The following is a 9,964-nucleotide window of genomic DNA, read 5'->3' on the forward strand; positions in this document are numbered from 1 at the left end:
TTCGTAAGCTCCTCAAAACCCACCTCTGCCGTCAGGCATGGGGGAATTAAAATAATCTTTCCCCCTAGGCTTCTACAATTTATGCATGGTATGTTTGTATGTATGATTGGTTTTATAACAAGGGTTTTTAACTGTTGTAGTATTGGATTTTTACAATCTTTTTTTTGTCACTGTTGTTAGCCGCCCCGAGTCTATGGAGAGGGGCGGCATACAAATCCAATAAAATGAATGAAATGAAAAATGAAATGAATAAGATGGGTGAAATTTAACTCCCAAAATTCTCCAGCCAACATGAGTGGACTTCAATTCCCAGAATTCTCCAGTCAGCATGGGTAGACTTCAATTCCCAGAATTCCCCAAGCAGCATGTGGGCTGGGGAATTCTGGGACTTGAACTCTATGCATCGTATGTGAACCACTGGACTAGAATATATGGTGAAGAATGCAATAATCTGTTGTGTTTTTTTAAAAAAGTAATCAGTTTAATTACAGTAATGTGTTCCTATTGTCACACTGCAATTTGTATGTTATCTTTAAAAAAAAATATATATTTATTTGATTTATATGCCGCCCAACTATCAAAGGACTCTGGGTGACAAACCAGAGAAAAAAACATTGAAAAAAGATAATATTTTTCCATATTGTCATTATTATTATTACTACTACATCTAAGTTGTTAGCTTCTTTGCATATTATTATCAATCAAGTTAGTATTATAATACTACTATATTACTACTACTGCACTAATACTGTTACACTACTGGTATTTGGTTGCTTTGTCTATTATTACTATTCTGTTTACAATTTTGATTTTAAGCTTTCCTGCTGTGCAGATTTCAATTAATTTTATTAGTGCTTATTTATTTATTCGACACTGTGCTAAGAGTCTGGATGCCCTTTGATATTTTTTTAAGAGATCCTGTTAACTATTTTAACTATTTGTCATTTTTCCAATTTTTTATTTATTAATAGTATATTATTTGTGGGATGCTCGAGTCCTGGGAGAGGGGCGGCATATAAATCCAATAAATAAATAATTAATTAATAAATAGTGGCTCCCTGAGTTTATTTAATGCTTGTGGAATTTATGTCCTGGCTTTCTCTAATCAACTGATCTGGCGACATGCAAATAAAATAAGTAAGCAAATAAATTAATAAATTGGCAAATATGAAAACGGAATAAGGGAGCAAGTAAATTTAGCAATATGCAAATAGATTTAAGTAAGCAAATAAATTTTGCCATTGTGCAAATAGAATAAGTAAGTAAGTAAAACCACAGGTGGGATTCAACCATTCTCACCAGTTTGCCTGAACCATTAGTTAATTGTTTATAGCAGTTTGGAGAGCAGGTTAAAAATAAAGTGCAAGATATATATATATCCAGATATATATGTATGTCCAGAAGCAAAAAAAAAAGGCCAAAATCTCTCAAATGCATGTATATATATATATATATATATATATATATATATATATATATATATATGTCACATGTTTAAACTGAATTTGAAAATATATATATATATCTCCCCCCTTCAGTTAATAGCTCCACTAAACAGTTGTAGCTGGAATGCTTTTGTGCATGGGCAGGAAGTAAAATCTTGCAAGGATACATGCATTTGAGAGATTTTGGCCTTTTTTTTTGCTTCTGGACATACACAGAAGCATTTACAGTATATATACTGCTCAAAAAAATAAAGGGAACACTCAAATAACCCATCCTAGATCTGAATGAATGAAATATTCTCATGGAATACTTTGTTCTGTACAAAGTTAAATGTGCACAACAGCCTGTGAAATTAATTGTCAATCAGTGTTGCTTCCTAAGTGGACAGTTTGATTTCACAGACATTTGATTGACTTGGAGTTACATTGTGCTGTTTAAGTGTTCCCTTTATTTTATTTTTTTGAGCAGTGTATATTTGCTGATAATGAAAAGGAAGTGACACAAGTATTTCAAGCTATTTTTCTCTCATCAGCTAGCCATACCCTTACTGGGATTTGAACCTGGGCAGTCTGTAACTCTTTGCTCTTAAACCCACGCTCCATGTGTACAAAACGTAAAAATAGTTATGAGGACTAGAATATTTTCTTTAACTAATGACAAAGAGCAAGGGGGAAACATAGAAACATAGAAGACTGACGGCAAAAAAAGACCTCATGGTCCATCTAGTCTGCCCTTATACTATTTTCTGTATTTTATCTTACAATGGATATATGTTTATCCCAGGCATGTTTACATTCAGTTCCTGTGGATTTATCTACCACGTCTGCTGGAAGTTTGTTCTAAGCATCTACTACTCTTTCAGTAAATAAAATTTTCTCATGTTGGTTTTGATCTTTCCCCCAACTAACTTCAGATTGTGTCCCCTTGTTCTTGTGTTCACTTTCCTATTAAAAACACTTCCCCTCCTGGACCTTATTTAACCCTTTAACATATTTAAATGTTTCGATCATGTCCCCCCTTTCCCTTCTGTCCTCCAGACTATACAGATGGAGTTCATTAAGTCTTTCCTGATACGTTTTATGCTTAAGACCTTGCACCATTCTTGTAGCCGTCTTTGGACCTGTTCAATTTTATTTAAAGGCTGTCTAAATAATGATAGCCAACAGATTAGTTGAGCCCATCTCTTTTTTCCCTTTTTTTCTCTTCTTTACTTTCCTTTCCCTGATTTTCATTCTATTTCTTCCTCTCTTTTCTTTTCCCTCTTTGCTTTACTCATTTTTGAATTTGCATTTCACTATTTTGCTTGTTGGTTTTTTTATATGTAAATAACTAATAAAGATATTTTTAATAAAAATAAGAAAAGGAAAAGTTAGAAAAAATAAGAAAAGGGAAGGAGGCTAGTGTAGATCTATTTCAAGCTATTTTGGTCTCATCAGCTACCAATACCCTTACCGGGATTTGAACCTGTGAGTCTGCCTGTAAGGCACTAGCTTTAACCTCTAGGCCACAGGTTCTCCTCCTGTCTTTTCATTATCAGCAAAAAAATATATCACACACTGACACACACACACACACATATGAGTGGCAGCTTAAGGGGTGGGGCATGAGGGAGGCGGGACCTGGGGTAGAGACTGCTTCTCAAAATCACGAAGGAGGCGGGGCCTCTGTTGAGAGGCAGACGAGTTCAGGAACCAATGGGAGAGCGGTGGGGGCAGATCCAGAAGGGGTGGGATTTGGTCCTGAGTGGCCATTGGAGACTTGGAATCTGAGGAGGCGGGGCTTTGCACCTGGGCTGCCGAGGGGCGGGGCTTCAGGGCAAGTGCCAGTTGGAACAGTGAGGAGGGAGGGGCTTCAGAAAAATGGTGGAGAGGGAGCGCTTCTTTCCCTGTCGAAGGCTGGGGGGGCCACGTTTGGGAGTCTTGCTGCTGCTCATCCCCTTCCTTAGTCATGGTGGGTGCAAAGAGTGGGAGAAATTAATAAAATATCAGAACTACACAGAGTAAGGTTTTAAAAACTAGTCTGAATCTAACAGATGGACAGGATGGGGAAAGGTTTTCTTACCTCGCCAACTCCTCAAGTAGCGAGTTGCTACTCAGAGGCCCCGTCCTATCATCAAAACCCTGCAAATCCTGCAATGGTTGTCAACAGACTCAAACTCAACCCTGATAAGACGGAGTGGCTGTGGGTTTTGCCTCCCAAGGACAATTCTATGTGTCCATCCATAACCCTAGGGGGGGATTATTGACCCCCTCAGAGAGGGTCCGCAACTTGGGCGTCCTCCTCGATCCACAGCTCACATTAGAGCACCATCTTTCAGCTGTGGCGAGGGGGGCATTTGCCCATGTTTGCCTGGTGCACCAGTTGCGGCCCTATTTGGACCGGGAGTCATTACTCACAGTCACTCCTGCCCTCATCACCTCGAGGCTCGACTACTGTAACACTCTCTACATGGGGCTACCTTTGAAGAGTGTTCGGAAACTTCAGATCGTGCAGAATGCAGCTGCGAGAGCAATCATGGGCTTCCCCAAATATGCCCATGTCACACCAACACTCCGCAGTCTGCATTGGTTGCCGATCAGTTTCCGGTCACAATTCAAAGTGTTGGTTATTACCTATAAAGCTCTTCATGGCACCGGGCCAGGTTATCTCCGGGACCGCCTTCTCCCGCACGAATCCCAGCGACCAATTAGGTCCCACAGAGTTGGCCTTCTCCGGGTCCCGTCAACAAAACAATGTCGTTTGGCGGGACCCAGGGGAAGAGCCTTCTCTGTGGCGGCCCCGGCATCTATGGAACCAACTCCCCCCAGAGATTAGAATAGCCCCCACCCTTCTTACCTTTCGCAAGCTTCTTAAAACCCACCTCTGTCGTCAGGCATGGAGGAATTGAGATACTCTTTCCCCCTAGGCTTCCACAATTTATGTATGGTACGTTCGTATGTATGATTGGTTTTTAAAATAAGGGTTTTTACTTTCTTTAGTATTGGATTGTCGCATGTTGTTTTTACTACTGTTGTTAGCCGCCCCGAGTCTACGGAGAGGGGCGGCATACAAATCCAATAAAATGAAATGAATGAAAATGAAATGAAATATTAATTATATTTTTTTTCTGTATTTCTTTATAGGTTTTGCGCGCGCATTTTCGACATACCTTTACTCAGAGGTCATAGAGCCCCTGCAACTGGAAAGGAGCTCTCTTCACCACAGCAAAGTAAGTTTTGTTTTGACTCAAAAACCCTTCCTGCCTGTCTCCGCCTCATTTGCACATAAACCATTCTTCGGTAGTTGTCAAGCCACAATGTTCAGCCAGAGCATGAAAATGAATCACCCTGCAGGTTTGCAAAGATAACGGGCTTCACAGGCTGTTCTTTGTTTTAATTGGTCTTGGGGGTGGGGGAGAATCTTAGCTATTGCCATTTATAATCACAACAACACAAGAGCACGCAACAGATTCAAACTTAATATTAACCGCTCCAAACTTGACTGTAAAAAATATGACTTCAGCAACCGAGTTGTCGAAGCGTGGAACTCATTACCTGACTCAGTAATGTCAACCCCTAACCCCCAACATTTTCCCCTTAGATTATCCATGATTGACCTCTCCAGGTTCCTTAGAGGTCAGTAAGGGGCGTGCATAAGTGCACCAGTGTGCCTTCCGTCCCCTGTCCAGTTGTCTCTCCTTATCTCATTTATCTTTTCTTCCTTTCAAATATGTTCACCTTTACTTTTATATCTTTTCTTCTATTCTTTTCTTTATTTATATTATTACATATCTATTCTCTTCAATGTGTATTATGTATTGGTCAAAATAAATAAATGAACAAACAAACCATTGTTTATGTTTTGCCCTTCACTCCTCCACTTGAAATAGAAGACCCTATGAGACTAGACTTTCAATCCTGGGCCTAGAAAGTTTAGAACTAAGATGCCTTAAACAAGATCTAAGTATTACCCACAAGATCATATTTATTTATTTATTTATTTATTTATTTATTTATTATTTAGATTTGTATGCCGCCCCTCTCCGCAGACTCGGGGCGGCTCACAACAAGACACAACAAATCATAACAAATCCAAATAAATTTAAATATTTAAAAAGTTTAAATAAATTTAAATATTTAAAAAGTTTAAACGTCCTGCCTGTCGGCGACTACTTCAGCTTCAACCACAACAACACAAGAGCACACAACAGATTTAAACTTAATATTAACTGCTCCAAACTTGACTGTAAAAAATATGACTTCAGTAACCGAGTTGTCGAAGCGTGGAACTCATTACCGGACTCCATAGGGTCATCCCCAAACCCCCAACACTTTACCCTTAGATTATCTACGGTTGACGTATCCAGATTCCTAAGAGGTCAGTAAGGGGTGAGTACAAGTGCACTAGAGTGCCTTCCGTCCCCTGTCTATTGCTCTTCTATATCTCCTATACCTTTCTTCTATTCCTATATCTCTTCTTCTATTCTTTCATTGATATGTTCTATTACTTTATCTTCTTTTCTTTTCTTTCTTAGATATATTTTACTATGAGTATCTCCTCTATAACCTTCATCATGTATTTTACTATGTGTATATAGATATATACCCACTAAAACTCTCATTGTGTATTGGACAAAATAAATAAACAAACAAACAAACAAACAAACAAACCGTGGTTTACATTTTGCTCTGATATGCAAAGCAAGCCTCTTCCGTTCCTGCCAAAAGATGGATAGGCAGGATTTCTTGAGAACACGATCCCACTTCCAAAAAAATCCAAAAATGTGGTTCTTCAAGGCTGCTCGTGTTCTGACATTCTATAAAACAGCATCTCAGCACTTCCTTATCCGCTTGAATTCCATCTCAATTTAGCTTACGGAGACAAAACAATTTAGCTTATAAAAACAAAACTTAAAATTCTTTTAAATTCTGCTTTCATGGTGGAATGGGTGCTTGAGAACTCTTGGGGCACCTCTAAGTGCAATTGCCTCTTTAGGTCTTCATTAAGGTTTTGTTTCATTTTGTTTTGTTATTTTAGAATAGCAGAGCATAGGAAACATAACAGAGTAAAGTAGAACAGAATAGAATTTAGAATAGAATAGAATAGGAGTTCAGAATGACTAGATAGACCATGAAGTCTTTTTCTGCTGTCAATCTTCTATGTTTCTATGAATAGAATAGAATTCAGAATGAATAGAATAGAGTAGAGTAGTGTAGAGTAGAACAGAGAATAGAGAACATCAGAGAATAGAATTCAGAATGAATAGAATAGAATAGAATTCAAAATGAATAGAATACAGTAGTGTAGAGTAGAATAGAGAGTGGCGCAGAACAGAATAGAATAGAGAGAGGGAGAGAGAGGGGGAGAGAGAAAGAGAGAGAAAGACAGCAATAGAGAGAGAGCAAGAGAGGGGGAAGGAGGGTGAGGGAAAGACATAGAGGGAGGGAAGGAAGGAGAGAGAAAGAGAGCAAAAAACAGAGGAAGGAAGGGAGAAACAAAGAGGGATGGAGAGAGAGAGGGAAAGAAAGAGGAAGGAAGGAAGAGAGAGAAAGAGGGAGAGAGAGAGAAATAGAGCGAAAGGAAGAGAGAGATTTTTTTTGTCCAAACTTTTTTTAGCCCCCCCCCCCCCCCCGCTCAATGTTCCCCAGGATTTTGTAAATGTGAATAATGTGCCGCGGCTCAAAAAAGGTCGGGAAACACTGGAATAGAGAGTAGAGTACAACAGAGAATACAATTCAGAATGAATAGAATAGAACAGAATAGAATTCAGAATGAATAGAATAGAGTAGAATAGCTGAGTTGGAAGGGACCTTAGAGGTCTTCTAGCCCAACCCCCCTGTTCAGGGATTGTGCTTGATTGTGAGAAACCAATAAAAGCAGGAAATAATAAAAAGGATAAATAACAACATTGTACTAGAGCCCTAAATGGCACTCAGGAGACCACGCAAACTTTTAACATGGAAATTTCTTTAGTTTCAAATTCCATGTTTGTTTGCTGGCTTGTTTGTTTGTCTGTTTAATTTGCACCTGCCGTTATGCGCAGTGGCCCTGGGAGAAAACAGCTGGAGGATCAAAATGTGAATGAGCTGCTCTGCTTTTCTGTCCCTCTATTTCCAGGTGCATTTGAGTTACATGATTAAAGTGGAAGGACAATACAGAATTGTGCGTCTGAAACAGCAGTAAGTTAGATGCTTCGTTTAATGGGCCTTGTGGAGTAAAGTATTAATTGCGTTTGTCTCCTCCGAGATTGAAGCCTCTTAAAATTAAACCAAGCAACTCTAAAACCAAAAACCCCAAAAAATTCCAATCACCCTCAATTTACAGTAAGCGATGCAACCAATCAATTTCCAGCCCCAAATATCTGTGGAGGCAGCCAGGACTTTAAAAAAAAAAAAAAAATCTTTAAAATATAATCTTTATTGAAAATAAATGGGGGAGGGGAATACAGAAAACAAAAGGGCTATGTAAACATTGGTACAAATTTATACAGTTTATGCATGGTATGTTTGTGTGTATGTTTTCTTTTAATAAGGGGTTTTTAGTGACTTTTAATTATTAGATTTGTTATACCGTATATTGTGGTGTTATTGTTGTGAGCCACCCTGAGTCTACGGAGAGGGGCAGCATACAAATTTAATAAATAATGATGATGATGATAATAATAATAATAATAATAATAATAATAATAATAATAATAAAATAGTGTACATACTTACATAGGGGAAGAAAATAAAGAGGAAAAGCTAAAGAGAGAGAGAAAGAAAAAGAGCGAAAAGGGGAGGAAAAGAAGAAAAATAAATAATAAAAAAGAAAAAGGGGAAAAGAACCACGAAGTGAGAAAGAAAGGAAAAAATAGGTTGGAAAAAAGATGGAACTAAGACCAGCAATAAGCTGGTGTATCGTTTCCATACGATGTGAAGTCCGTATTTATCGTTAGAGTATCATTCCCTTTTTAAGAGTACAGTGATACCTCGTCTTACGAACTTAATTGGTTCCGGGAGGAGGTTCTTAAGGTGAAAAGTTTGTAAGATGAAACAATGTTTTCCATAGGAATCAATGGAAAAGCGATTAATGCGTGCAAGCCCAAAATTCACCCCTTTTGCCAGCCGAAGCGCCTGTTTTTGCACTGCTGGGATTCCCCTGAGGCTCCCCTCCATAGGAAACCCCACCTCCGGACTTCTGTGTTTTTGCGATGCTGCGATTTCACTGAGGCTCCCCTCGCTGGGAAACCCCACCTCTGGACTTCCGTTGCCAGCATAGTGCCCGTTTTTGCGCTGCTGGGATTCCCCTGCTGAATCCCTGCTGGATCCTGCAACAGGGCACTAAGAAGGCACAGGAAGTCCAGAGGTGGGGTTTCCAGGAGGGGAGCCTCAGTGAATCCGCAGCATCGCAAAAACGCTCACTGCAAGTCCGGAGGCAGGGCATCCCAGCGGCAGCGGTGGTTTGTAAGGTGAAAATAGTTTGTAAGAAGAGGCAAAAAAATCTTAAACCCCGGGTTTGAATCTCGAAAAGTTTGTATGACGAGGCGTTTGTAAGATGAGGTACCACTGTAGTTATAAACTTTTGTTGATTTGGTTAGGGTTATAGCTGTAACATTTTTCCAGTGTCATTTTTTTAAAAAATTCTAACTGGTAATTGCTACTTAAAATAATTTTATAACAGAATTTTGCACCTCTGCAATTACTCTTTGGATATTTTGGATTATTTTTAAAATCGTTCCTCCTCGTCCAAAACAATATTCTTTCTACCTTAGCTTGCCTTGCTATATGTATAATATTTATTATTAATTTATTTATTTACAATGTTCCCTTGACTTTCATGGGGGATGCATTCCAAGACCGCCCACGAAAGTCAAATTTCCATGAAGTAGAGATGCAGAAGAAATTATACTATTGTTTGGCTATGAACAGTATCCCAGGACCTTCCCTAACACTTTAAACCCCTAAATTACAATTTCCCATTCCTTTAACAACCTTTAGATCAGTGTTTCCCATCCTTGGCCACTTGAAGATATCTGGACTTCAACTCCCAGAATTCCCCAGCCAGCATTTGCTGGCTGGGGAATTCTGGGAGTTGAAGTCCAAATATCTCCAAGTGGCCAAGGTTGGGAAACACTGCTTTAGATTATTACTCACCATTATTACTGGTACTCACCATTGGAGAAGATACTTAATGATCCTGATGTTTATTAACATAATTATTTATTAACAATAATTTGGTGATGATGTATGATGTCACGGGCGGGGAAAACCGTGGTGTAGAAAAAACCCCGTGAAGTATTTTTTAAATTATTTTTGTTTGAAAAACCGTGGCATAGACTTTTCACGAATGTTGGACCCGCGAAAGTCATATGCTGCCCCTCTCTGAGGACTGGGAGAAGGGCGACATATAAATATGCTCAGCGTTGGGCCATGAGCCGGAACGCTAAATTGCGTTCGCCGGCTCGGCTCATAAGGCCAGCACGATTTTGCTGCTGCACATGTAGAAGTGATGTGCCGGTGCCTGGAGGCTGTTGGGGTCTGGATGGGTGTCAACAGAC

Source organism: Erythrolamprus reginae, chromosome 4 (genome assembly GCF_031021105.1).
Source record: "Erythrolamprus reginae isolate rEryReg1 chromosome 4, rEryReg1.hap1, whole genome shotgun sequence".
NCBI classification, from domain to species: Eukaryota; Metazoa; Chordata; class Lepidosauria; order Squamata; family Dipsadidae; genus Erythrolamprus; species Erythrolamprus reginae.